Source organism: Molossus molossus, unplaced genomic scaffold, assembly GCF_014108415.1.
Source record: "Molossus molossus isolate mMolMol1 unplaced genomic scaffold, mMolMol1.p scaffold_m16_p_7, whole genome shotgun sequence".
Classification (NCBI taxonomy): domain Eukaryota; kingdom Metazoa; phylum Chordata; class Mammalia; order Chiroptera; family Molossidae; genus Molossus; species Molossus molossus.
In genome coordinates, this window is record NW_023425401.1 from 29,276,298 (window position 1) to 29,291,140 (window position 14,843).

Sequence of the window (14,843 nt, forward strand, 5' to 3'; positions counted from 1 at the left end):
AAGTGGAAAACCTAGGAAATAATTCTAAAAGGATTGTCAGGATTCAGTGACTGTAGGAATATATAACATTTAAATATATGGATGAAAGTTAGCGATAGCCTAAAGGGATGGAAATAAACTATGTTTACTGCTTATTTTGAATTATAAATTTGTTTATACACTTTTATAATACAGACTTTGGCTTTAAAAATAATGATTAAAGTAGGCCTTGCTAATTTAATTACTATTTTATGAATTAATATCCGAGTATAGTTGGTGGTGTTTCGGTCCTGTTTAAGGGAGCTCTGTGATCGCTAAGTACTTCTCCCCACACTGGAACTCTGTGCCGAATTCTTTTGTGTTAATATAAGGGTACAAGATGTCACTACCCACTCTTGTGCAAAGTCTACCCAACACAAGAGAGTGAATGACGCTAAGAAATGAATAAAAATGAAAAGCCACAATTATGTCCAAAAAATCATGAGGAAAATTTAAAATTCATATAATTTAATAAATTTAAAAAAAATGTAATAGATGCTTCAACAGAGTAACAAACTTTATGTAATAATACGCAGTGTGGTTGAAAAATGCTTTCAGATCAACAACAGAAAAGTTGATTAATGTAGAATGAATTTTAGGGTCATCCTTTTTCAGGACTCCTATGTTTTTAGAGGGTAAAAGTAATGATTAGTTATATACTGTTGCCATCAATTGAAATTTAATCTAGAAGACTTAGTAGAAAGAGTCCTAGATCCAAGTCCCAATGACTCCTGCCTCTACCTACACCATGTGACCTTAAGCAATTATTTAACCTTTCTGTGTTTCATTAACTCCTCTGAAATACGAGATCATTGGATCAGATGCTTCAGCTCTAAATGCCATGATTCCAAGTAGACGTGGACCCCAAATCTCCTGCACTAGTAAAAATTCTTAAGGAAACGGCACTGAAATCAAAATAGATGATAACCATAGAAGGAAAGTATCAACTGATGGGTGTAATTCTTGAGAAGAAACTCAGAAAGATAGTCCCAAGGTTATGAAAAGGATTGCTGTCATGGAAGAATACTTCTAACTTCACACGGCTCCCAATTATGATAAGAAACAAACACTTAGAAACCAAATAAGAAAAATATAGCCAGGTGCCAATCTTCTAACAACTTATGGCCTAAAAATCACCATTATAACTTATTAATATCTCAGAATATATTTTCTCAGGCCAAAGAGTCCACAATAGAGATAAAATCCTATATATCTGCATATATAGAGGTAGTAAAATTATTATAATTAGTATTACAATCAGAATAACAATAAATTAAATTAAATATATTGAAATGATCTTGAATGTCAGTGCTTGAAGAAAGCATATTTAGTTTTAAGAGCCGAGCTTTGGTAGAGAATATCAAAGGTACTTCGTACTTTGGAGCACTTTTAAGATTGCTGGTCAAGGTCTGTAATGGGTTATTTTCATTAGAAATATCTAGGAAATTTGGAGAGTTGTATTCTTCAAGATTTTTGTTTAATATCATAAACAGCAAGGTGACAAAGTATTTTCCTGAAGTTAGTGGCAAAATTTGGTCAAGAGGAATTAAAGAAGATTTGTATGCGTACGAAAGAGTCACTGGAGGTGGGCACGGCTGGTTATCAGACAAAGTGTGAGCATAATCCATCTCCCAACTGCCAGAAATAGGGCAGGATGTGACAGGGAAGAGCCTCACCTAGTTCCACTTTTTGGCCCCCAGGTGACTTCACCATGGGTCACTTTGGTTCTCATGATGGCCACGCCAGGGGACAGAGAGGCCTCACAAAAGGTGGGGGGACCCAGTAATTCTGGAGGACCCAGCCATTTGCAGGGGCTTCTTGGTAATCTGAATGCTGGTTTTCAGAGGTCTGGGACTTCAACACAGTTTCTAGGTAGTGGATTTTCAGAACCCACTATATACAGTACAGATTTTCCTTTAGCCTTCTGGAAATGACTGCTATGGCTTCAACTGCCCAAGTGTTCTTACACGTATAGACTCTCCACTCAGAGTCCAACAGAGCTTGTTTCCCCTTCCACACCTCCTTTGCAGGTGAGCTGATACTAGGAATTCTCTGAAAACACAAAATAACTTATGGCCACTCACAAGGGTGGAAATATAAGGGTTCCGATTATGAGTGCTGATATACACTAATAAGTAAATTGTACTGGTTATTACTGATTCTAATTTCATTAACTTCATTTTGAGTCAGTCTAAAGGTGGAATAGTGTACCTATTTCTACTACCAGTAGTTTACATTTAATGATCACTTATTTGCCAGTCACTGTTCTAAGGTCTTTACCTATGTCATCTCATTGCATTTTCCCTTTACGACGTAGGCACTATTTTCAACTCCATTTAACAGATGGGAAACAGTGAAACAGAGAATTTTGTCTCACTCTAGAATTTAACTCTTAGTCACTATTCTGTGCTGCCTCCCAAATCCAACATAATTTAAGGATACTTTATGCCTTTTTTTTTTTCAATCCTCACTCAAGGATACTTCTTTCCCATTTATCTTCAGATAGAGTGGGAGGGAGAGAGAGAAACATCGACAAGAGAGAGACACATGGATTGGTTGCCTCCTGCACAACCAGGGCCAGGGACCCAACCACAACCGAGGTCCATGCCCTTAACCAAAATCTAACCCATGACTCTTTGGTCCACGGGCCGATGCTCTAACCGCTGAGCCAAACTGGCCAGGACCACCTTCATGCCTTTTTAAATGCAATGCAATTGTTTCCAAAGTTCAAAAAGTATCTTCTTCAGAAAGGGTTGTAGAATACTTTCCTAATGATCATACTTTTTCTCTTTAAACAAAACAAATAAACAAAAACACATGGAATGTGGAAGATACCAATTTTTTGGGGGAAAAAAAAGTGGAAATAAACATTGGGTGTTGTATTGTCATTTTTTACATCCAGCTGGATATGCTAATTCTATGTGGATCTTAGAAACCCTGAAATTATAGGCTGTTTAGACTATTTTAATCCCTAAAAGCACTGCTGTGATCCTGAATATTTTTAAAGTAACCATTTTACCTTAAGCAAATATATTCTAGTTAAATTTAAGAACTTAAAGTAACCACATACTGTCCTCCTTTGTTTAATAAAGGTGACTCTTTCTGAGACAAGCCCTCTGTGGCCAATTGTCCAGCGACAGGGCCTGACTGCATTCAACTGCCCACATTCTCTAGTCCACAGCACTTGGTAAGCAATGGCAAGAAGGTGCCAGGTAGCTGGGGCCTGGGCTACAGTCTGTTCTTAGGAAACAGAAAAGGTACCTTTTTCAGGCTCAAACACATGATCTGGGCCCCATTTAACATGCCTCTTGAACCAATTTGCTAAGAGATTATATCACAGGCAAGAAAAAAGAATGAGAACATTTCCGGGACTCAATATAGTTGCAAACTTCTGGGTGGACCCCTAAGTGTGGAAAAAAGGGGAAGTACATCATCACTATTTATACCCAAAGTAGCACAAATAAAGTTGTGCTTTCATGCTCAAAGTGTGCAGTTGTTTTAAAAAGGCCCACGAGTGTATTTTACTTCCTATTTATTTAGTTGCTTTGAACTAAAAACTAAACAAAAATTGGTTCAAGTGATATAGTTCAAAATAGAAATTCACAAATGCCTGAAAAGATAAAAGTATCTGGATCATCAACTAGAAAAAGTAAAGAAAATTACAAGTGTAAAAACAATTTATAAGTTCTGAGTAGCTAATCACTGAGAGGAAAACACAAAAATTTACCCAAATTGATGCTATTTCTTCACTTTTCTTTTTATGACCCCCAAAAGTTAATTAATCTGGTTTTGAAAAGACAATATATGTAAAGTATATTCTTTTTTATAGCATGAGGTTTGTACTGTCCTTTAGTATGGTTAACATAAGTTTAGGAAAAATCAATTTTTATAATCGCAAAAATAAAAAGTATCACATCAGTAAAATAAAAAATAAATCACATGATCATCTCAATAGGTTCATTAAAATAACCTTATAAAACCCAATACCCTTTCATGATAAAAAAAATATATATATTAGGAATTGAAGGGAACTTCCTCAACCTGATAAAGAACATCCACAGAAAACCCAAGCTAACATCATACTTAATGGTGAAAGACTAGATGCGTTCCCTCTAAGATTACGAACAAGACAGGGATGCCCACTCTTGCCACTTTTGTTCAACATGTTACTAGAGGCTCTAGAGAACCAGGGCAATTATGCAATAAATCAGTCTATCAATAATAAATAAAAAGATAGATAAATAGATAGCATCCAGATTGGAAAGAAGTAAAACTATTTCTATTCATAGATGGCATGATTTTATATATAAAAATTCTAAGAAATCCACTAAAATACTAATTAGAACTAATAAGTACAGCAAGATTGCAGGATGCAAGATTAATATACAAAAGCCAGTTGTATTTCTATGTACCTGCAATAAGCAATCCAAAAATGAAATTAAGAAAACAATTCCATTTAAATAGCATCAAAAATAATAAAATATTTAGGAATAGATTTAACACAAGAAGTATAAAACTTAGCCCTGGCCAGTTTAGCTCAACAGATGGAGCTTTGGCATGCAGACCCGAGAGTCCCGGGTTCGGTTCCTGCTAGGGACACGTACCAAAAAATAAAATAAAATAAAATAAAATAAAATAAAATAAAAGAAGTATAAAACTCATACTCTAAAAACTAAAAAACATGTTGAAAACAAAGAAAGTCTAAATAAATGGAAAAATATCCCATGTTCATGAATCAGAGACAATAGTATTAAGATGGCAATACTCTTATCTATACAAATTAATGCAATACATATCAGAATCCCCAACTATGTGATCTTGGAAAAGTTACCTTATGTTTGTTTCTACACCTTGGTTACTTAATCCTCATATACTTCAGTTTCCTTATATGTAAGATGGGAATAACTGGACCTACTTAGTAAGATGCTGTGATGCGTGAATGAGGTAACACTGGTAAAGCTCCTTACTGCAGTTTCTGGGACACCATACATACTCAGCAAGTGTTAGCCATTACTTCATTGCTGTCTATAATGAAACTTGAAAATGTCAGTTAAGTGTACCACAGTCAGTATTATCCTAAATTTCTGCATAAGGAAACATACTTTATTTTAGGAAATCCAAGTAATATAAAATTGAATAACTTAAATAACAGGCAGACTAATATCATCGTAAGAATTTGGCACACAGAATTTTTCAAAGAACAAGAGAAATTATTTTATTTCCTTGTAAATTGTGAAAGTAGTTTAAATAATGCTGGCAGTAAAATATGGCAGAATTGCCAGAGTCTACGTAGCTTTTTAAAAAACCTTTCCTTCAGAAATACTGATAATTGACCTAATAATTCTAAAAGTAGACTTGACTGTCTAGTTGTCTTTTCCATTAAGTTTGATGACTAAATAATAAAAGAGCCAATTACAATTTGTATAATGATTTCCTGGCTTCCAAGCCCAAGTGGTATGGATCAAGGCAGCCTTCCAGTCGAGATTCCATAAATGTCTCCCTTTGTCCTTCAGCAATGCTCAGAGAAATAACTTATCCTTTCAGTAACAGTAAGCTTTATCCAACATATCCTGTTGTCATTTTTGAGACCACCAGAAGTGTCATTTGATTCTACATTCCATGATGGAAGCACTACATTTGTTACTGAGCATAATTTTAACCAAACTGTGAATATTTCAGACATCAAGCCAACTGCTGATGTAGGAACTAGAGACTTCCTGCAGTGAAACCACGCATTTGTGTAACTTCAACTCAATTACCAAATTCACTGGCACACATTAAAAGTTGCTAAAATGTGATCTCCTTTTGAAAATATTAATTGTATATCATTTTATTTTGAGATGGCAAATTGAAACAAACATTGACCATGAGGTGTATTTTGATACATTTAGTAGCATAATAGATTCTGTTAAATTCAGTTAAAGTTTCTGTGGAAAAACAGCACAGAGACTGGTCAAGTTGAAAGAAGCTTCAAATATTTAGTCAATTAATAATAATATTAATAAATGTTAAAAAAAATATCATTTTAAAATATGGTATGCCAAATAATATACTATTGGTTCAAAAGAGTTTCCACTGGTATCTGAAACTTTCAAGAATTTCTTTCCTCATTTAGTAATTTAAAAAATTCCTCATTTGCTTGATTCATACGGGCTCAAATAAATAAAAAGATGATTCTCAACTCAAAATATTTTAAGAAATTTATAACTATATGTGAAGAAACCAAAATGGCTTTAAGAAATTTGGCCAAATGGAGATAATAAGGACCTTCATTTTTGCATCCTAATATTAAAAATGGCTAAGGGGGTATACTACAGAGGGAAGAAATGAATTAAGAACCAGAAGGTCAACCGCATTAATCTATTCAAAAAGTAGAGTGCCTATAGGGTGTCTGGCACAAGATAGATGGGGAATAAGCAGCCATGGGGCTGCTTTGGTGAGGGCAGACTGGGCAAAACACTAGGCAACCAACTGTGGGGAGTGTTATAGGGAAGGAACAGCAGCAATGAGAAAAAATGGGATGGGTGGTGGGCATGGGGGGAACGAGATCAAGAATTCTAGTACTATGCAGCGGTAAGAAAGAAAGATCTCTTATCCTTTGAGACGACATGTAGGGACCTGGAGAATATTATCCTAAGTGAAAGAAGCCAAGCAGAAAAAGACAAATACCACATGATCTCACTTATATACGGAATATAATGAACATAACAGTCTGAGGAATACAGTAGACCCAGACACATGGAAGTAGGGCACAGACTGACATCCCTCAGAAGAGGGGATGGGGGGTGGGGGGGTGGGAAGAGATAAATCACAGAATTTATATGCATGTATGCAAGACCAATGGACATGGACAACTAAGCCGGGGACGGGGTGGAGGGGGGGTAGGGTGGGGGGTGCCAATGGGGTAAAAAGGTAAAATATCTGTAACAAAAAAATAAATAAAAATTCATAAAAAAAAAAAGAATTCTGACTGCACATATGATCAAGTACACTTTTTAAGTGAAAAACTTTCAAGTAAACTTATGTGACTTAATTGCCATATTTAAATGTTTAAATATTTGAAATCTGTGAACAATTATTATTGAAAATTGTTTCAATAATCTAACTCTGAAAACATATGAAGTTTTAAAATCCAGTTCACTGTTAAAACAGTATCTGGTCTAGTTACCAAAGCATAATCAAAGATTATCAAAATGTCACCGTGATTTTGAAAAGCCAATTAAAAAAGAAAACTACTCTTTGGATGTGCTTTTTTATTTATTTATTTACTTGCTTAGAACAAAACAGAATAGAATAGACAAGTAAGTAGTGAGTGACCAGAGAGATAGGAGGAAAATTGGCATTTCTAGTTTTTTTTTTTTTTTGTCAGGCACCCATTCTGGACACTTTATTTTTTTTTTAAATTTACTGAGATGACATTGGTTCACAAAACCATACAAGTTTCCATGAACATGGGGTTACATATATTCTTCCAGCTGTAAGAAAGAAAGATTTCTTATCCTTTGAGACGACATGGAGGGACCTGGGAGTATTACCCTAAGCAAAACAAGCCAAGCAGAGAAAGACAAGTACCACATGATCTCACTTATTTGTGGACTATAATGAACATAACAGTCTGAGGAACAGGGCAGACCCAGAGACATGGAAGTAGGGTACAGACTGACAATCCTTAGAAGAGGGGGTGTGGGGGAGGGAAGAGATAAACCACAGAACTTATATGCATGTACACATAACCGATGGACATGGACAACAAAGCTGCGGGTGGGGATGGGGAGGAGGGTGTCAATGGGGAAAAAAGGAGAAACATCTGTAACAAAAATAAATTAATAAAAAAAAAACCATACAAGTTTCAAGTGTACAACTCAATAAAATATCATCTGCATAATGCATTGTGTGCCCATCACCCCAGGCAAAGTCTCTTTCCATCCCCACACCCCCTACTTTGCCCACCTAGCCCCTACCACCCTTTCCCTCTTGTTATCACCACGCTGTTGTCTGTATTTATGTTATGTATATGTGTTGTTCTTTTTTGTTGTTGTTGGCTAATCTCTTCACCTTCTTCATCCAGTTTCCTACCCCCTTCCCCTCTGACAGCTGTCATTCTGTACCATGTATCCATGCCTCTGTTTCTGTTTTGTTCCTCAGTTTATTTTGTTCAGTACATTCCACATTTAAGTGAAATCATACGGTATTTGTCTTTCTTTGACAGGCTTATTTCACTTAGCATGATAATCTCCAGGCCCATCCATGCTGTGGCAAAAGGTAAGATTTCCTTCTATTTTTTATGACTATGTAGTATTCCATTATGTAAATGTTATCGCAGTTTTTTATCCACTGATCTACTAATGGGCACTTGGGCTGTTTCCAGATCTTGGCTATTGTAAATAACACTACAGTGAACATAGGGGTACATATGTTCTTTTGAATTAGTGTTTTGGGTTTCTCTAGCAACAGTCCCAGAAGTAGGATTGCTAGTCAGAAGGCAGTCCATTTTTAATTTTTTGAGGAAACTCAATACTGTTTCTAATAGTAGCTGCAACAGGCTATATTCTCACCAACAGTGCACAAGGGTTCCCTTTTCTCCACATCCTTACAGGCACTTGTTTGTTGATTTATTGATGATAGCTGTTCTGGCAGGTGTGAGGTGATATCTCATAACTGAGATATAATTGACAAGTAACAATATATTAGTTACAGGTATACAACAGAATTATTCAATATTTGTATATATTGCAAAATGATCACCATAATATGTGATGAGAAATTTCAAGATCTCTTAACAACTTTCAAACATACAACACAGTATTAATAACTGCAGACACCATAATACCAATCTGTATATTTCATCCCCAGGACTCATGCATTTTATAATGCAAAGTTTGTACCTTTTGACCACCTTCACCCATTTCTCCACCTTCACCTCTGGCAACTTCCAATTTGTTCTCTGTATCTATGAGTTTTTGTTTGTTCTTTTTGTTTTTTAATTCCACATATAAGTATGATCATACAATATTTGTCTTCATCTTATTTCATTTGGCAAAATGTCCTCAATGTCCATCCATGTTGCAGCAAATGGCAAGATAGTCATTCTTTTTTTATCACTGAATAATATATTTACATGTGGGTAGGTGTGTGTGTGTGTGTGTGTGTGTCTGTCACAGATACACACACAAACATATTGCATTTTCTTTACCCATCCATCCATTGATGAACACTCAGGTTGCATTCATATTAGCTACTGTAAATAATGCTGCAATGAACGTGGAGGTGCCGCTATCTTTTTGAGTTAGTGTTTTCATTTCCTATGGATAAATACCCAGAAATGGGATTACTGGATCCTATGGCAGTTCTATTTTGATTTTTGAGGAACCTCCATATTGTTTTCCATAGTGGCTGTAGCAATTTACATTCCTACCAACAGTGCACTATTTTTTTCCACATCCTCACCATTCTAACAGGTGTGAGATGATATCTGATTGTGGTTTTGATTTGCATTTCACTGATGATTAGTGATGTTTAGCACCTTTTCATATACCTGTTGCCCATTTGTATATCTTCTTTGGAAAAATGTCAATTCAGATCTTCTGCCCTTTTTTAAGTCAAAATGTTTGTTATGTTGCTACTGAGTTGTGAGTTGTTTGTATATTTTGGATATTAGCCCCTATCAGATACACGGTTTGCAAATGGTCGCCTTTTCATTTTTTTTGATGGTTTCCTTTGCTGTGCAGAAGCTTTTTAGTTTGATGTAGTCCCTCCCTCTTGTTTAATTTTGCTTTTGGTTTCAAATCCAAAAAATTGCCAAGGCTGATGTCAAGGCCTATGTTTTCTTCGAGGAGTTTTATGATCTCAGGTCTTAGGTTCAAGTCTTCAATTCATTTGGAGTTTATGTATGGTGTAAGATAGTAGTCCAGTTTTCCCAACACCACTGTTAAAGAGACAATTCTTTCTCTATTGTATATTCTTGGCTCCTCTGTCATAAATTTATTAATCATATATGTGTGGATTTATTTCTGGGCTCTCTATTCTGCTCCATTGGTCTATGTATCTGTTTTTATGCAGTACCATATGTTTTGACTACTATAGCTTTGCAGTATAGTTTTAAATCAGGGTGCATGATACCTCCAGCTTTGTTGTTCTTTGTCCAGATTGCTTTGGCTATTCAAGGCCTTTTGTGGTTCCATACAAATTTTAAGAATGTTTGTTTTGTTTCTGTGAAAAATGCCACTGATATTTTGATAGGGGTTGTATTGAAACTATAGATTGCTTTGGGTATTTTGGACATTTTTAACACTTAATTCTTCCAAGTCATGAGCATGGAAGATCTATTTATTTGTGTCTTCAGTTTCCTTCACCAATGTCTTATAGTTTTCAGTGTATAGGTCTTTCACTTCTTTGGTTTAATTCATTCCTAGATATTTTATTCTTTTTGATGCAATTAGAAAAAAAATGCTATTTGGATGAGCTTTTTATTCATCTGTTTACACTTTATTTCATAAAAGTTATTTTATGGATATTTATATTTATAATGAGAGTAATTCCAGTTATACTTAGCATAAGGATTATAATATCTCTCAGATTATAATGAACAAAGTTTATATTTCTATGGAAAAATAAGATATCCTACTAACCAGGTTTAACCACGAACTCTTATTTATTTATTTATTTATTTATTATTATTTTTTTTTAATGAATTTTTATTTATTTTTTTGTTACAGATATTTTACCTTTTTACCCCATTGGCACCCCCCACCCCACCCCCCTCCACCCTGTCCCCGGCTTAGTTGTCCATGTCCATTGGTCATGCATACATGCATATAAGTTCTGTGGTTTATCTCTTCCCACCCCCCCACCCCCCATCCCCTCTTCTGAGGGATGTCAGTCTGTGCCCTACTTCCATGTGTCTGGGTCTACTGTATTCCTCAGACTGTTATGCTCATTATATTCCGTATATAAGTGAGATCATGTGGTATTTGTCTTTTTCTGCTTGGCTTCTTTCACTTAGGATAATACTTTCCAGGTCCCTCCATGTCGTCTCAAAGGATAAGAGATCTTTCTTTCTTACCGCTGCATAGTACTCCATGGTGTATATGTACCACAACTTTTTTATCCATTCGTCTACTGGTGGACACTTGGGCTGTTTCCAGATCTTAGCTATTGTAAATAGTGCTGCTATGAACATGGGGGTACATATATTCTTCCTGATTGGTGTTTCAGGCTTCTTAGGGTATATTCCCAGCAGTGGGATCACTGGGTCAAATGGAAGTTCAATTTTTAATTTTTTGAGGTAGCACCATATTGTTTTCCATAGCGGCTGCACCAGTCTGCATTCCCACCAGCAGTGTACTAGAGTCCCCTTTTCTCCACACCCTCGCCAACACTTGTTGTTTACGAACTCTTATTTAAATGGTGGAATATTTCTGGGAAAGAGAAAAAACAGGCTAAAAATATGTTAAATGTAAGAACAAATACTTGCCCTTTTTTCTTTTACCAAGGTAAAATTGATAGTATGTGGTATTACGGAATATCATGCCACACATATATGCTTAACATATGTGTCATTCAAATCTGCACAACCACCCTACAGATAAGGAAAGTAAGGCACAGAGACATTAAATAACTGGTCCAAAGTCACCTTTAGTACACCAACCACAGAATATCACTCAAGCTTTACTACTAAGATGCGATGGGACTTAAAGGAAGTCACTAAATATCTCTGAATTCTATTTTGTTTTCTTATCTCTAAAATGAAGAGAATGGATTAGAAGATCAGTCCTCTTAAACAGAAATTAAAGAGAGCTACCTATGGAATTAAAATTTTTTCACTACCCACTGTAAAAAGGAAAAGGAAACAGCTGGGATCAGCTTTTCACAATATATTTTGTTTAACCCAATATACAGTTGTCCCTTGCCACTTCGCGCTTCGGCTGACTTTCACAGCTTCACTCTACTGCATTTTTTTCAAATATATTCATCAAAAAGTGGATCGAGACAGTAAAAATGATATAGCGCGCTCAGTTGTCTGAGTCAATTAAAATTGCTATATGTATGGACTGTAGGCCTATGTATTCCAGCACCCCCGCAAATCCTTCAAAACCAGGTGCAACGGTTCCACCACTCCTTGTATGTGGACAGTAACTTTTTTCCAAAAAGTCGGGTGTGGTGAAACCAAGCCAATCAGAGTGAGCTGTTCACTGATTGGCTATCCTATCCTCTTCCTATCCTGGCCACTGATTGGCTCAGCCTCATGCAAGTTCATTTCTCTCATACATGCTTCTACATCGCTATGCATCAGAAGCACCTTTGCTCTTGTGTTTGTGATTTCTGAGAACTTTTATCTAAGCCCCATGATGGCTCCTGAAAGTACTGCTTCTTCTAAGCCTTCTGATGATGAAACTAAGTGCTAGAGGAAGATGCTTACTATCCAGGAGAAAGTGAAACTCTTGGATATGATCAAAGATGGCAAGAAGATCATGGAGGTTGCCCACCATTACGACTTGAATGAGTCTACTGTTCACTCCATCCATAAAGATGAAAAGAACATCCATGCTAAAGCTACTGTTTCTTTCAACAAGGAAGCAAAGCGCATCGTGACAAGTTGTAATAAGTTCACAGTGAAAACGGAGTCTGCCCTAGCCATTTGGATCAGCGACAGCCACAAGAAAAACATTCCATTGGATTCGCTGGTCATCTGGGAAGAGGCGAGGCAGCTCTATCAGCGCTTTATGGCGGACGAACCTCAACTAGGACCCTCTTCTGCAACATTCATGGATTTCACGGCGAGCAAGGGTCGGTTCGAGAAGTTCCAGAAGAGGTATCATCTGAAGAGTGTTGTTCTCCACGGAGAAGCTGCAGGCTGGTCAGCAGAGGACGTGAACAACATGTTCCAGAAGATCCTTGAGGAGGGCGAGTATCATCCATAACAGGTGTTCAATATGGATATGACCCACAATGACGTGGATGAGCTGCTGGAGACACATTCGGATCCCTTAACTGACGAGGATCTGGTGGAGATGCTAAGTCTGTGAGTGAGGAGGAGGAAGAGCAGCCAGAAGTTCCTGGGGGTCAGGAGGAGGAAGCTGGCCTTACACTTGAGCGTCTTGCAAGTCATGAGAACTATTAAGGTAGTACAGGACACGGCTGGCGAATGGGACCCACAAATGATGCGTGCATTGCGGTTCCAGAATGCACTTGATGGAGCCATAGAACCCTACAAAAGCCTCCTCACGCATATGAAAAGACAGCACCACCAACTGCCTATCACGATGTTCTTCAGCCACGCACCCAGACACCCACTGCCTGCTCCTAGTGCTCCTTCAGCGGAAGAAGAGGACAACGCACCTGCTGAAGATACGGCACCACTTTAGGTCGTGCCTTCAGAGGAGCAGTAACCTTACTTTTCTTTGCTGTGCAATACATCTCTTCATCTTCATCACTTCATCATCGAACAAGTTACATTATTTTCATAGGTTAGTGGTTGTGTGTAAGAACTGTGTGTGTGTAATTACATGTACAATAATAATATATTTGTAACATCTTATTTTCTCTTATTTTGTCTAATATATTGGGTAATATGAGTGTAAGGGTGACTAAAAGGTGTTATTTCATGTCTAGAGGGCTCTAATAACATTAAAAAACATATTTAGAAGGTCATAAACAGGTTTTCTATGCTGTAACTGCGAAAATATTTGATTTGTAAATAAAGAATCCTACTTTGCAGAAATTCATTTATTACAGTAGAGTCTGGAACTGATTAACCACGATAAACAAGGGCTGACTGTACATAAAATGTCATTTCAACAAATAATATAAATATTATTAATTAAATATTTAGGTTGCTTTTTGCATACTAAGTCTTTGAAATCTATTGTGTATTTTATACTGCTTGCACTTTTCAATTCAGGCTACCCATATTTCAAGTGCTCAGCAGCCTGGCCACCATATTGAAGGCTGAGTTTTTAGAAGTCTGTTCTCCAATAGTTATATAAAATGTTTCAGGAGTATTTGCTATTAAAAGTAAGGCATACCAGAAGAAACTAGGTATAATAAAAGGAGCTGTCCCCACTGTGGTCTGGTGGCAGCACTGTGAAGGTCTCTAGCTACAGAAGCCTGAAAATCCATCTTTGATGGCAATCCTTTATAGAAAACAAAAATCATCCATGTTTTTCAATGACTGAAAATATAAATCACTCTGGCTGGGTAGCTCAGTTGGTTAGGTGTTGTCCCTATATGCCAAGGTTGCGGGTTTGGTTCCTGGTGAGGGCACATACAAGAAACAACCAGTGAATGCATAAATGAGTGGAATAACAAATTGATGTTTCTCTCCCTCTCTCTCATATTCACATATATTAGAAAGATAACAAATTGACAAATTAAACTCAGTGCAAACTGAAAAATTTTAGAAAAATATGGGCTATAAATAGTAAATTAAAGGGTCCTTAACATGTGATGTGAATGAGTTTGAGTTTATCCTATTGGTTGGATCACTAGCATCTTACATGACTTTGGGGAGTAGGGATCAGAAACCTATGGAGGGTACATTCCCAAGAAAATATTTACCTATTTATAATTCAGCCTTGCATTGTTATAGTCTGAACAAACATGGAAAAAAGATTTTTAAAAATCCAGATAATCACATGCTAGGTGAAGTCACACCAACAGAAAAGCTGCGTTTTGACGTGAACATCAATTAATGACAGCTCAGTGACCGAGTGATGTTGGGGAGGAATTAACACCAGCAGTCACTATTGGATAATGCACCTGGGTTCCTCTTAGAAGAGGTGTTAACAAAACACCTGGGAAGTTATTGACAGAAGCATAGTTCGGCA

General features: G+C 36.7%; 1 protein-coding gene across 2 annotated transcripts in view; it reads right to left on the reverse strand.

Annotated features, from left to right (window-relative positions):
- The window catches only part of UMAD1 (UBAP1-MVB12-associated (UMA) domain containing 1), a 237,189-nt gene that overhangs the window by 16,055 nt on the left and 206,291 nt on the right, over positions 1-14,843 (reverse strand). The window lies entirely within an intron of this gene.